The sequence below is a fragment of the Neovison vison genome, chromosome 1, assembly GCF_020171115.1.
Source record: "Neovison vison isolate M4711 chromosome 1, ASM_NN_V1, whole genome shotgun sequence".
NCBI classification, from domain to species: domain Eukaryota; kingdom Metazoa; phylum Chordata; class Mammalia; order Carnivora; family Mustelidae; genus Neogale; species Neogale vison.
This window is the reverse complement of record NC_058091.1, coordinates 136,869,336-136,884,487: the sequence shown is the minus strand read 5'-3', so window position 1 is coordinate 136,884,487 and position 15,152 is coordinate 136,869,336.

Below are 15,152 nucleotides of genomic sequence, written 5' to 3'. Positions count from 1 at the left end.
GTAAATTATAAAAGCTTATGCCTAAATCATACTAAAAATAGTATGCACTGCTCCTAAAAATCCTAGAAGAGAGTACAGGCAGTAATGTCTCTGATATCAGCCATAATAACATTTTTCCACATATGTCTCCTGAGGCAATAAAAACAAAAGGGAAGACAAAGTATTGGGACTACACCAAAATAAAAAGCTCTGCACAGCAAAGGAAACAATCAACAAAACTAAAAGACAACCTACTGAATGGGAGAAGATATTTCCAAATTTCATACCTAATAAGGGGTTAGTATCCAAAATATATAAAGAACTTATACAACTCAATACCCAAAAAATAAATAATCCAATTAAAAATGGGCAGAAGACATGAACAGACATTTCTCCAAAGAAGGCATACAGATGGCCAACAGATACTGAAAAGATGCTCATCCTCAGTCATCATCAGGGAAATACAAATCAAAACTGTAGTGAGATACCATCTCACACCTTTCCGAATGGCTAGGACCCAAAACTCCAGAAACAGCAAGTCCTGGTGAAGATGTGGAGAAAAAGGCACACTCATGCACTGTTGGTGGGAATGCCAACTGGTGCAGCCAGTGTGGAAAACAGTGTGGAGTTTCTTAAAAATGTTGAAGATAGAATTACCACGTGATCCAGTAATTTTACTACTGGGTATTTATCCAAAGAATTCAAAAACACTAATTTGAAAAGATACACAGGCCTCTGTTTATGAAAGCATTGTTTACAATGGCCACATTCTGGAAGCAGCCCACCAATAGGTGTCCATTGACAAGTGAATGGATAAAGAAGATGTGATCTATATTTTATACAGACACACACACACACACACACACACACACACAAAATGGACTATATTACTCAGCCATTAAAAAGAATGCAATCTTGACATTTGCAACAACAAGGATGGATCTAGAGGGTATCATGCTAAGGGAAATGTCAGTCAGAGAAATATCAATACCATATAAGTTCGCTCATACATGGAATAAGAAACAAATAAAAGAAAGAAACAAATGGCAAGAACACTCTTAAATATAAAGAACAAAATGATGGTTCCCAGAGGGGAGGTGGGGGGACTGGGTGAAACAGGTGAAGGGGATTAAGAGTACATTTACCAGGATGAACGCTAAGTAATATACAGAATTGTTAAATCACTCTATCGTCCACCTGAAACTAATATAACATGTTGCCTGTATTGGAATTAAAAAAATTTTAAGAGTGCTTTATATTTTGTAATTATTGGTAAATTGTGTGCTATACATCCTTTATATCCATAAAACTTGTAATAAACTTATGCACGTAAATATTTGCATTCTTTTTCTGTGAACAGCTCCTTCAAGGCAGAAACTCTGGCTTATTCTTCTCGGGATCTTCATCTCGTCGGAGATGGCTGGCACGGGCTGGGTGCCCCAAGAAGAATGAATGAAAGACATGTATGCGGTACTTGAGCCATTGAACTCATTTTCATCCAGAATGTGTGTCAGACCAGTAGGGACAAATGAGGTGGACTCCGCTGACCAAGGGCTGTGGGATGAGTTTGCAGCAGACCAATGACCGAGCTCTGCAGTGTGCCTTTGTGTGAGTCAAGCAAGGTTTTGGACACTAGGGTCAGAAGCTAACGATCACATTCCGACCGTTTTTTCCTAGCATTTAAAAAAGAGCCCATGTGGACAAAAATGCCCATTTTACTAAAAACAAAACAAAACAAAAAGCACATGCTATTCCATCCCATCCGCCAGCCCCGATACGCCATCATGGATATCGGCTGGCTTCCAGTGGTTCGAATCCTACTACCCACACCCCCTGCCCCAAACACTCATCTTTCACTTCCCCGAGTACTGGAGTCTGCCTTCGAGTTAATTAAATAGCAGCACAGCAGAAAGAAATCAATTTGAATTCAAGGCAGCAGGGTTTGTGGGAAGTATTTCTCCCACCGAATTCACCCTGCCAAGTAATAAAGACACATGCGAGTCTCTGCTGGTGTTCTGGCAGGAGCAGGACCGTGTGTGCCCCAGCTGGGACAGGAGTGACCCTCTTTCCCCACTCGCGGGTCCGCGACCCCTGGTCCCACCGTCACATTCTCCTTTTGTCCTTGGCTGTTTCCTGGGCTGGCTCAGTGAAGGTGTCCCGTGTGGTGGGGAGCAGGAGCGGCCCCCTAACAGAGGACAGGTTGGTTTTAATTATTTGCATTGACTTCTTGGAGCAACAGAGATGTCTGCCAGATGACGGAGCGCGCAAAAGGCAGAGGCCGTAATTAATCTTCATGGACTGTTCGATTCTTGGCAAGCTTACTGAGCCCACGTTCACCTCACACATCGCCGTGGCTCTCTCTGATCCCTCCGCACAGCAGGAAATGTCTGTGAACCCAAGGTGGGGCACACTAGCGTAATGCATAGCTCACGTCTGCAGGATCGTGGGCACCAGGATGGCACGCTCCCGGGGGAGCCCCGAACAGGTGCAGCGACAGCAGGACAGAAGCTAATGGAACAGGAAATGGTTTTATCTTTTCAACTGCATGGCAGAGCCTTTCCCTGCCTGACCAGCAGAGTGAACGCAGAGACAGTGGTTTGGCTTCAGCAAAACAGAGTCTTTTCAGATTGACAGGAAAGAGAACATCTTCTAATCTTTGCAGATGCTTGCCAAACCCTCAGGGGTCTATGTAAGGACAGCTGCCTTTTGCAGCTACGAAAAGGAAAGATGCACTCCCCGGGCGGTGTGGTGGGGCCAGAGTCCTGCTAGGGAACAGCTTGGTGTCCACCTGCACAGAGCTCAGATGAACTGAAGGGTAGGTGTATTGGTCGGGGGTGAGGGAGCTGGCGGGGGTGGGAAGGGGCTCAAGTTCCTGAGCCTGATGCTTCATTAGATTCCCGACACCCTGCGGCAAGTCACACCCCCACCCTCCTGTTAACCATCAGACAGATCAATGGGATGATCAGCCATCACGCTAACCCCTCGCACAGGAAGGTTCCCCAGGAGAGCCATCCCAAGCCTGGCCAGGGGGTCGGGGTACGGGGTGGGGGGTCCTTGAAGTTCACTTCAATGCCCCTCATTCACCGGCCCTGCCCTGCTGCTGGTTGGGCATCCAGCTGTCCTCTGTGCCCTTATCTCCACTCCCAGCCGCCGAGCCACCATGCCGGCGAGCAGGATGGAGAACCAGGGGCCCTCAAGCAGAGCCCGTATTGCATTTAGTAAGAATCACTCTTCCCCTGGAGGTGTCAGGCTGGCTCAATTGATGGAGCATGCAATTCTTGATCTCCAGGTTGTAAGTGTGAGCCCAACATTGGGTGTAGAGATGATTTTTTAAAAATCTTAAAAAAAAGGGGGGGGGAGGAATCACTCTCCCTTGTATGTGCATATAGAAATACATAATATGAGTGTAGACAAGGACAGAGAAGGTTTTCTGCTTCCTGATCTAGCATTTGAGGCCAATTCCAAGCTCCTTCTGGGGCCAAGTAGGGAATCACGGGTTTGGCAGTCTACACTGGAATTTTGGAGCATGCCCTTGAGTAGACTGGAGAAACCCCAAAGTTGCCCTGTGCTGCTCTGTGTATCTAGAAGGCACAACACAGTCTTGGGTTGATGCTGGAGGTTGAGAAAAAGACCAGAAGATGGTAGGGGGAACCTCAAAAGAGAATGCTCACTGACCCGTGTCAGCCTAACCCACTCCTACTCATCCTTCAAAGCTCAGTTCACAATGTCCCCCTTACGGCAGATTTCCCTGCCCCCATCCACCCCGCCCCTCTCACAGATTCCTAACACTCTGCTGTCTTCTTAAAACAGAAATGGCCCTGGCCTCCCCAGCCTGTGAGACAAAATAATTACCAAAAATACCTGAGTTTTAGTGGCTTGTTAACCTGCTGACCTGGGTCCTAAATTCACCCTCCGATTACCCCCGTTATTCATGTGGGCCCCCAAAGGTTACCATAGAAGCACTCAGCAACACCTCCATGGTTGAACTGTGGTCTTGGTCTTCACCTGGAGAAATGATAGCCCGGGTCCCCCTTGAGGAAAGCACCCCTCTTCTGTCCAGCAGATGCCCTTGTGAAAACTCATTCATTCTGAGGTCCCTCTGCTTCACTGAGCTTCTCTGGGCTGTGGAAAAGCACAGGGAAACAGCTCTCTTTCCACTCTGTGCCTTGTTCCAGTCCCTGAGCCATGACACACACACCGTGCACCCCAAGTCCGTAGAGCCCTCTTTCACCTTCTGCTGTTCTCTCCCCACCTGGAGATCCAGCCTCCCAGGCCAGGTGGGAGGAGGGCACCGTGTGGTCCCCTCCATGCTCCTGCCTTTCTCTTCAATATCCGGGGGCCCGAGCCAAAGCCTTTCCCTCCTTCTTCCAGTTAAAAACCAAAACCCAAACCAAAACAAAACAAAAAAACACAAAAGCAACCAGGCCTATGAACCAACAGAAATGAATTACCTGAGCCCGGGAGATAACCGTCTTTGTTCATACAAGTCTGCTCAGACTGAACTGGGCACACCAGCGACACACACCTTTGCACAAATGGAAACAATTCTAGTGGAACACTTGTCACACTCATCACAGCTGGACTTCTCCGTCCTTGAGAGCGGGGCCCACAGACTGTTCAGCTTTATGTTCGCACCCTCGACCTGACACGCAGTCATAACCAGCACAGTAACTGGTGTGTACTGGGTGCTTCTTGTGAATGGCCTGACGCAGGCTAGGACTTCTCTAATAAGCCTCCATGTTCCTAAATAAAAATTGTCTGGGGGGCGCCTGGGTGGCTCAGTGGGTTAAAGCCGCTGCCTTCAGCTCAGGTCATGATCTCAGGGTCCTAGGATCGAGTCCTGCATTGGGCTCTCTGCTCAGCAGGGAGCCTGCCTCCTCCTCCTCTCTCTCTCTGCCTGCCTCTCTGCCTACTTGTGATCTGTCAAAAAAAAAAAAAATTTTCTGGGTGTAGGAGAGTACCTAACACGTAGTAGGTGGTCTGTAAACATTAGCTGAGAACATGAATGAGTCCCCGGTCTCATGAAGCTTGCCTTCCAATCAGGGAGACAGACGAAAGGCAAACAAACAAATGGATATAGGTACAATGGTAAATGCCAGGCAACGTAAGGGTATAAGGTAAAGAGTAGAGAATTTAATAAAAATGTGTTAATCTGAAATCCACACAGACCATTATTTGGGCCCAGAAGTACAAAATGCACCAGATGAGTATTTGTGAACACAGATCATTTTTCTTAGATCCCAAGGAAGGCATGGGAACAATTCATATTCCACCCAATAGAGGGCAGCTGAGTGCAAGACATCTCGCTGGGAGCTGAGCTGATTCAAGCATCTCCAGGGGTGAAGGGGACACCAACTCCAGTCATTGACAAGTGAGTCAGCCCCCAGCCAGGAGAAATTTCTTAATTTTTTTTTATATTAAATATCACCAGGCTGCAAGAGTACTTCTACTCTGTTGAGAATCTTCTTTCCTTCCTCGCACAGAACCAGTAGTCCAGCCTAATGGGACAAGAGTTCAATTTGGGAACAACAAAACTCTTTGGTAAAAGGGAGCAAAAGGAGAATAATAAATTATATTCTTATTGCCCCAAACCTACAGCAGACACCCCATTGTTAAAACATCCTAGAACTCAAGAGTCGCATCTCACTCAGTCAGCACTAAGTTTCAGGAGAACTCAGGACCCACGAAATCAGCACCTGCAGAAGTGGACCATGCCTCCCTATACCCCGCCCCTTGATGTCTAGCACGCATAGGAAAATCTCAAAACATATTTTTTACTGCAAGGCAGAAGGTGGGCATCTGATGCACCAGCTCCAAACTGACATGCCCTTTTCCTGGAGTGGACCGAGTTATTAACAGCTCAGCTGCTCAGCCCCTGCAGTTACCTCCCAGAGTCACACAGGCGGCCAGCTGGCCTCACGTGACAGCAGGTGCTCAATGGAAAAAACACGCATCCAACGCGGAAGCACGATAATTCTTTCAATCCGCACTACCACTTACTGAGCACTTCCTGGGTACCGTAATCCATAGTATTCACAGTATCCTATCTAGTCCCACCCCCGCCCCCCCCAACCACTGCCACAACCGTCAAATGATCATATAGATGGAGGCGCCTGGGTGGCTCAGTGGGTCAAGCGTCTAACTCTTGGTTTCAGCTCAGGTCATGATCTCAGGGTCGGCGGGAGATCGAGCCCTGCACCAGGCACCACACTCAGTGGGGAGTCTGCTTGAGATTCTCTCTCTCCCTCTGTTTCTTTCCCCACTTGTGCTTTCTTGATTATTAATTCATTAACATCTTAAAAAATAATAATGATATAGTCATTCACACTCATTTTAAGATAACAGAGGTTCAGAAAGTTTTGACATGTAGATGGCTTAGTGGCAGAGCTTGGGTTTCAGGTTCTCCATAAAAAGCTATAAATCCTAGACTTAAATCGCTTCCTGATTATTTGATGGAATTTTCAGAGCAAAAACCTTTTGACATACATAGTTTCTGTGGAACTTATAACTTAGAGTTATGGCTCAGAGCCGTGGAGGAAAGACTGACGTGGAGGGGACCTGCCCCCTGGAGAAGATGAGAAAGGATAAACAACCTTTTATTTTCTTTTTCATGCTTTTGTTCATGGACACAGGGCACCTGTTACTGAAATCATACTTCACAAAAGAAAATGGCCTCCCACAGAATGATGGGGCACTTTATTTCATTGTTTGTTTTTTTGTCCTTTTGGAACATAAGATATCCATTTTTTTAAAAGATTTTATTTATTTATTTATAAGAGAGAGAGCAGAGGGAGAAAGAGTGTGGTTGGGGGAGGGAGAGGGAGAAGCAGAGGGAGAAGGAGAAGCAGACTCCCTGCAGAGCGGGGAGCCTGACACAGGGCTTGATTTCAGGACTCTGAGATTATGACTCAAGCTGAAGGCAGACGCCCAACTGACTGAGCCACCCAGGAGCCCCAAGACATCCATTTTTGATCTGTAGTTGCTCAATCGACCTTCTATTTCTCAGCTGGAACAAGACAATATCATCAAAGGCCACTGGAATAGGCGAGCACTTTGAGAGTTGGGAGGCATTTTTTCATGTGACAGAGGCTGACACAGTTTCGGTGGTACCCTACTTTATCTTCCCAATGTCCTGCATCCCTAACCTGTGTCCACACTTGAGAAAGTTATTTTGGACAAGCCACAAGACAGAAGCTTCTTCGCCCCCAGGGAAATCACCAGTTCAAGTGGAGGGTGTCTGCTGGAGACGCTGGGGAAGGCACGGGCAGTTAGGACAGTGGCACCCTCCTCTGGAGGGCAGGGGAAGGATGGGCTTCCTTAAAAGGAATTATTAGTAACCAGGGCAGAGTCCATTCCCCAGGTGCACAAAGCCCTTTCCATTTCAGCGGCCAGCAAACACTGACACGCACCTGCTCAAAGCTTCCCTAAGACAATGCACTTTTCCTCTTTGAGTCTAAGTATCAACCCCCCACAGCTTCATGGAATTCAGCCCTTCAACAAATACTTTCACACCCCTCCTCATCTCATTCAATTTAAATAAATGAACCAGTTGAGCAAAAACAAAATAATTATTTTCTCAAAAATAGCTGTGAATGAGCTGGTGGTTTCTGTTCATGAGGGCTTCACGTCATTCCTTGTGCCCATGTAATTAGTGTCCTGGCCTCTCGCAATCCTCATACTTCCTTGGGGAGAGAGGAAACCTGAGAGAAGATCAACATGGAGAACCGAGCCCAGCTTTGTGTCCCTGGCATTGATGGGCTGCAGATTCCTTGTGGAAAAATGCATTTATCTGGGTCACCCATTTTTGGTTGAGTGCTCCTGGAGGTCTGTCCTCAACACATGCCAGCCAAGGGGCAGGATGGAAAATTTGCTTTGCTCTCTAAAAGAAACACCTCATTGCACAGTATGGAGAGACACATTGCAGAAGCTTTGGTGAAGAGGGGGCTCTGCCGCCTGCTACTGGATGGAACTCAGCCCAAGGGCCAAGGGTCTCTCCCTGGTCCACATGCCCGGTGGGTGGGTCCAGTGGTCTCTCGTCACCTGCCACCCTTCCTCAAGCAGGGTCTCTGGCCTCTTGGCTCCTTGGGCCCCTCCCTCCTGCTCCCTCTACATCTCCTCCTTCTCCATTCTGGGTCTTGTACGCCTCTCCTGCTTTCTCCAGCTTTGTCTCCTCACACACACACATACATCCTTCATATTTGCTGAGTGGCCAAAGGGCATCGGACACCATTCCAATGGAGCCGGAACAATGTGGCAGGAACCCCACAGAACCCACACCCTTCTGGGCTTTCCATTCTAGCCAGAGAGAGAGAGAAGGTCGATGGATACACATATAATAAACATACTAGTTGGGAGTTCGTGGTGCTGTGAAGAGAGAGAAAAAGGAAATAGCTCAGACAAGACGGGAAGAGGAGACTTGGGATCAGGCCGCGGTTCCCAGGTAGAGACTCTGCTTCCCTTGGGATGTCTTACGATGCCTGGAGACACATTCTGTTGTCACCACAGAGAAGGTGCTGCTGGTAGAGGGCAGGTCGAGGCCAGGGATGCTGGGTATCCTACAGAGGGTTCACAGGAAAGCCCCCCACAGCATGGAATGATCTGGCCCAAAATGTCACTAGTGCTGACCTTGAGAAGCCCTTGAGACAGGGCCTTGTTCAATGAGGAGGCTAAAGCTACAGGGTAGGTGGGATCCTGGAGCCCATACGAGCAGCAACTGTCACTAGGGTGGGCCACCCAAGGAAGAGCCCGCCCCCAGACCTCAGATCTGCACTCCCTTGGAGAGGCAGGGGCTGTGGTTTAGCAAGTGGTAGAGAAGCTCAGAGGTCAAGCCTGAACCCGACCCTGAGTGCCCATCACCCCTCTCAGCACCGACGGCCTCTCCTTACAAGGCAGCAGCTGGGGACCATAAGCCAGGCTCATCTTCCTGACGCTTCCACAAGTTCAGTTTTGGTGGGCGTTTGATTGAACACACACCTTTTTGGCTAAAATCGAAATCAAGTACGATATACGGTACCTAAAGAGCACCTGCGACGTCCACACTTGGATCGGATTCCAGCTCTCCCACCTACCGCACAGCCACCCAGCTCCTTCCGTCTACACTGCCTTGCCCTGGAATGAGAACGTGGTCTCCATTGTGGGGTCACAGCAAGGACTAGGGAGGTGAGGGAGAAAACCGTGCAGCCCAGTTGCGGGTGCCCAGCGGGGTCGGCTGCACAGATACAGAGCTTCACTGTGGTGGAGGGGAGGGTGATGGAAAGAACTAACATGCATACATACACTAGTTAGTTAGTTAGTTAGTTAAGCAGGTCCTAGTTAGGCATACTCTGGGCTCTCATCCCACACCACGTACTACTTTTTCAAAATTGTAGAGGGACACCTGTATGGCTCAGTCAGTGGAGCCTGTGATTCTTGATTTAGACTCAGGTCATGATCTCAGGGTCCTGACATGGAGTTGGGCTCTGTGCTCAGCGGGAAGTCGGCTTGAGATTCTCTCTCTCCCTCTCCTCCACCCCTCCCCCGACTTGCGCGTGCGCTCGCTCTCTCTCTCTCTCTCTCTCTAAAATAAATAAATAAATGAAGTTGGAGGAGGGGATACGTGATCTGTGACTTCAAGGAACTTAAAAAAAACAGCCACCCAAAAGAACACTCTCAACACATCTTTCTAGGCGTAGAAGGTGGAAACTAATTTCACTTTTGCCCCATCCGACCTCGTTTACTTATTGCCTCAAAATCGTTAAGTAGAAATGCTCTTGAAGACAGAGTCTAAGACAGCCATTCTACAGATGAGGAAAACGAGGCCCAAGGAACCTTGGGGACGGCCGCGTCGGGAGCTTGAGTGGACGGGGCCTGACTGGCGGGCGCACAGTGGGGAGAAATGTTCCAGAGCCTCTCTTCGGATGCTTACTAATAAATGCTTCTGGTGGCGGTGCCCTTCCCCCAATTCGGACGCAGGGGAGGGTGACCAACCCCAGTCACAGAATGACTGCCTCTGACCCAGCTGGACTCAAGGAACCGGTTCTTTCACAGCCTCAGGAGAGGGCTGATTGCAGGACAGGTTCTAGAAGGGGAAGCGTTAGAGGTGAAGGAGTCCAAGCAGCTCTTCTTCAAGGGCTGAGATGTCCCCTGTGGCAGACCACCTGCAACCTTTTCATTTCTGTGTGTGTGTATTTCTTTATTCTTTTGTTCTCCCACTGAAATACACGGTCTATGAGTCGCAACTCTCTGCAAGCCCGGTTTGTCTCCATGGCTCCAGTCCCTAATCCCTCCAGGCCCCAAGCAGCTCAGAAAAGTCATCACCTCTGCATGTAGCCAAATGCTCCCCTGGTACCTCAGAGGTCGTGATGAGAACCGAATCTCTGCCTCTCAGCCTTACTCAGGCAGCAATCCCCACTACAGTTAAAACACAAATAAATAAACCCAGGGAAACCCCGCAACCACCTATTTTTATTATTGTGTAAACCTGGCGATTCACAGTCCTGTACCCCTGGGGATAAAAATATATTATATTTTTATTAAAAAAATAAATAAAAATTTAAAAATTTAAAAAAAAATAAAGAGAGAAATAAAAATGACAGCACGTATAGAAAAAAAAAGATTTTGTTTACTTATTGTAGAAAGAGAGCATGTGTAAGCAGGGGAAAGGCACAGGGAGAGAGAGAGAATCTCAAACCTACTTCCGCTGAACTCAGTGCCCAATGGGGGGCTCGACCTCATGACCCTGAGATCGTGACCTGAGCTGAAATCAAGAGTCAGACGCTCAACCAACTGAACCACCCGGGTGCCCCAACCACGGTATTTTGTACAGCGTATAGAAATCAATAGTAAACAAGTGTTGTACATGAATTATAGCTGGATTTCTTTCCAATGTATTATCAATACGTTTTTCATCATGAACATTTTATCTTCTATCGCCTTCGTAGGAGAGCCTTTTGCCTCCTCCCAAAGGGTTGGGCTGTGCCAGGTGCTATCAATGCTGGAGGGGACAGCACTGGAAAGGTCTCGAGACCAAAGATCTCGAGAATGGCATGTGCTCAGACACTCTGCCGGTGCACCCCGTGAAGAGCCAACATCGCTGTAGAAGAAGCCAAGGTCACAGCCAGAGACCACACAGTGCTTTGCATCAGACCCACGAGAAGAAGAAAGGATGGAAATCCCCAAGGGAGCGATGTCTGTGATTGCAAGAGTCCAACTAAGGTGTCAGGAAGGAGGTCAGGAGGCAGGATCAGCACAAATTTCTAAAGGTGGAAAGGCGGTGTTTTCCTTTGGTGCCTGTGCCAGGCGTGAGCAGGAGAGTTTAACGTGGCTCACAGAGGGGGCACCCGGGGGGTCACCTCCCACCCTCAGGCCCTGGGTAAATGGGACAGGGACGAGATCTGGTAAGGGACTGAGTCCGAGGGGAATGTGGACAGTTTTTCTCTGCAGGCTTGTCATCGCTTGCTTTTAATCCTACAAAGAGCTTTAAAGTGGGGTAAGAAACACTTGAATGTGTAAACATTCAAGAAATGTTATGTCCTTGCCCCTTGTAAGTAATTACACGAAAGCAACAGTCTTTATACAGCAGCAAATGGTAACTCTATATAATGGGCAGTTTAAATAATTCAAAATGAAACCAACACATAACCAGCCGGGAAGGAAGTGCTTACGGAGTCTCCAGCAGATGGTCTATACCCATTCTTTCATCCAGCAAATCCTGATATCTCTCCCCACACCTGTCTTGGCTAGACGGTTCTACGGCCCTTCCCTCTGCTGCTCATGCAAACACAATCCTTCCTCCCCCTGCACTGCCCAGGGCCAGCCAAGAGAACACTGCCCTTGACCAGGTTCAGCTCCAGAGGTCTACAGAGGCAGCTGGGCATTCAGGAGTCCCCTTCTCGCTTGGTTGGGTGGGTAGCCTCCCCGGGGCCTTATCCACGCAGCTTGGGGGGCAGGATGAAGCGACTTCCCCAGGCCTGGAGAAGAACTGCTAATCAGGATGGTTCCAGAGCCTCTCTTCGGATGCTTACTAATAAATGCTTCTGGTGGCGGTGCCCTCCCCCCGATTCTGACGCAGGGGAGGGTGACCAACTCCAGTCACAGAATGACTGCCTCTGACCCCAGCTGGACTCAAGGAACCGGTTCTTTCACAGCCTCTTTAAAGATGGACACATGACAAATCTCTCAAAAGACGGTGGAAAACAGGCACAATCTGTTTTAAAACCTTAGTAAAGAAAAAAAAAAAACCCCACAGAGTAAGAGAACATACAAGATTAATGATCTCCCCACAGTGCGGGGCAAAATCAGCACCAGCTGGGGGATAGATCCGTCAGAGGCAACAAATCCATGAGCAAAGGCTGCTGATAAGTTCATTTGGTGCAGAATTTGAAATATGATTTATAGACGCACACGGCACAGAGGATCACTCTTTGCAGAATAAATACCTCCAGAATACTCGGGTCCAGCTACAGAATTCAGATCCTTGTGGCTTCTTGTTTCTTCCTAACCCTGTACCCTTATTGCCATATATTGCAAAGGATACAAAGAATAATTGTTAATATTCGGGTTTGTTTTTTTTTTAAATGGGTATTAAGGCCGACATGTGCTGGGATGAGCGCTGGGTGTTACACACAACAACAAAAACTTATGATGTTGCACTCTATGTTGGCTAACCGAACATAATGAAAAATAAAAAATAATTAAAAAATAAGGTGGGGGCACCTGGATGGCTTAGCAGGTTAAAGCCTCTGCCTTGAGCTCTGGTCACGATCTCAGGGTCCTGGGATGGAGCCCCACATCGGGCTCTCTGCCCAGTGGGGAGCCTGCTTCCTCCTCTCTCTCTCTCTCTCTCTCTGCCTACTTGTGATCTCTGTATGGCAAATAAATAAATAAAATCTTTTTTAAAAAATAAATAAAGTGGAATTAAAGGAAATGTGTTTGTAATATGCGTTTTTATAATAAAATCCTCTCAAAAAGTCAACTTCCTATTTCCAAGGACATTTGTTTATTCAAATATTTTAGAGGTTGAGATATGCCGAGTATATATGATTTACATGTAATGTATATGATGTTCATTAGATTGAAACCGAAGCTGGTAAGAGGTTCTAGTGTAAGTTTTGTAGATATGTTGGATGGCATACATTCCCTACTGTGTCTGGCATGATTTCCTATAAAGAGAAAATAAATTCAAACGGTGTTAATGTAACTGATTTTAAAATATTTTTTTCCCAGACATTAGGCTGAATGAATTTTAGAACTTAAGTCCACAAAAAATCTAATAAAACTACGGTTTGGATGCGTAAGCCATCTAAATATAGATAGCATCTACCTCCCCTTCCCAAACCCCTTACCAAAGCTTATCGTGTTCAATACAGTAAATGGCCTTAGCCTCCCCCTCTCCCCACACATCCTCGCGATCACAAGTGGTCAAGCAACAAAAAGTTCTTTGCCCAAAAAGGAACGTGGAAGACAGCAAGAGCATACAGACTGCCCGAAAATGAGGGCAGCTCTGCCCAGCTGAGGGCCAGGCAGGGACCTAGCATCTTTGGATGTTAGAAGTGGATGACCCACTGGAGACGCAATACAGGGCAGCAAAACCAAGACGCCCAGATCGCAGCTGGTTGACGGAGGGGAATCCAGCATCGCTAATTCCTCTCCCAAACAAATCAAAAACAAAAACAAGCACAGACCGTGGCATCCGTTAGCTCCAGCCCCAACTACATTGCCGCCAGCGCTGGGGACAGAAACCCAGACGCATGACCAGGCTCTCTCAGTAAGAATAAGCAAAAATTAAATCTCTGGTTTATGACTTTAGCCCAAAACTTCTTTAAAAAGGCAAAAAGAGGGAAAGGCTTTATATATATATATATTTTTTAAAGATTTTATTTATTTATTTGACAGACAGAGATCACAAGTAGGCAGAGAGAGAGAGGGAAGCAGGCTCCCTGCTGAGCAGAGAGCCCGATGCGGGACTCGATCCCAGGACCCTGAGATCATGACCCGAGCTGAAGGCAGTGGCTCAACCCACTGAGCCACCCAGGCTTTATATTTAAGAAATGAGGAGTAGCACAGCTCATATGTTGTCAGCTAAAAACAGGTGGGGGGGGCGCGTCCGTGGGACAGTCAGTTAAGTGACCACATGTACACACGTGCACACACACACATGTCCGCATGTCACGCATGTCCATGCACCCCACTTATACCTACAAATTATATTTTATAAGAAGAAGATATCTGAAACTTCACAGAACTTTCTCCCCGAGATCTGGAAATTACAGGTATTTTGGAGAACCCCTCTTTTTCCTCATTTAACAAGACAAATTTAAGGTAAATAATACCTAGCTACCTGTTTTTTTTTAAGATTTTATTTATTTATTTGAGAGAGAGAGAGTGTGTGTGTATGTGTGTGTGTGTACGTGCGTGTGTGCACATGTGCACACGCGAGCAGGGGGAGGGGCAGAAGGAGAGAGAGAATCTCAAGCAGACTTCCCACTGAGCGCAAAGCCTGACGCGGGGCTCGATCTCGTGACCCTGATATTGTGACTTGAGCGGAAACTAAGAGTCGGTCACTTAACAAGCAAGCATGATGGCTCCCCGGCCCTGTCTCTCTTCCCTGCCTCCACCTCACCGGGGAGGCTGGGCCGGCCTCAGGAGCGGAGCAGACCCCATGGCCACCGTCCCCTGTGTGGGCTGCCGGCGGCAAGCCTAGAGCTGGAGACACGGAAGCTTGGGTGTTAGACTCAACTCGATTAAACCCAGAAGGGAGGCTACTCATGAAGGCCTAGAACTGACCAGGAGAGCTGAGGGTCCAGACAGTTGTGTGGGAAAGTCGGGGTCGGAAAGGCAACAGAAGCATCCAGAGGTCGTGTTTATGCCGCCCCCAGGCTGGCTCCTTCAGTGAACTGGTCACAACTGCGACACTAGGGCCACACCCCCGGGTCACCTGCCCTTTGGACCTTACTTGCTCCAGGGAGCCCTCTGACATCTTGGATTTCCACTCACAGGAGCTGCGGGGGAGCTTAACTTCAGGCCAGCAAACACCTTGACTCGCGTTTCTTAGAAGTTTGGCCATCCTGGGGCGCCTGGGTGGCTCAGTCGGTTAAGCGTCTGCCTTTGGTTCAGGTCATGATTTCAGGGTCATGGGATCGAGTCCCACTTTGGGCTCCCTGCTCAGCGGGGAGTCTGCTTCTGTCGCTCCCCTG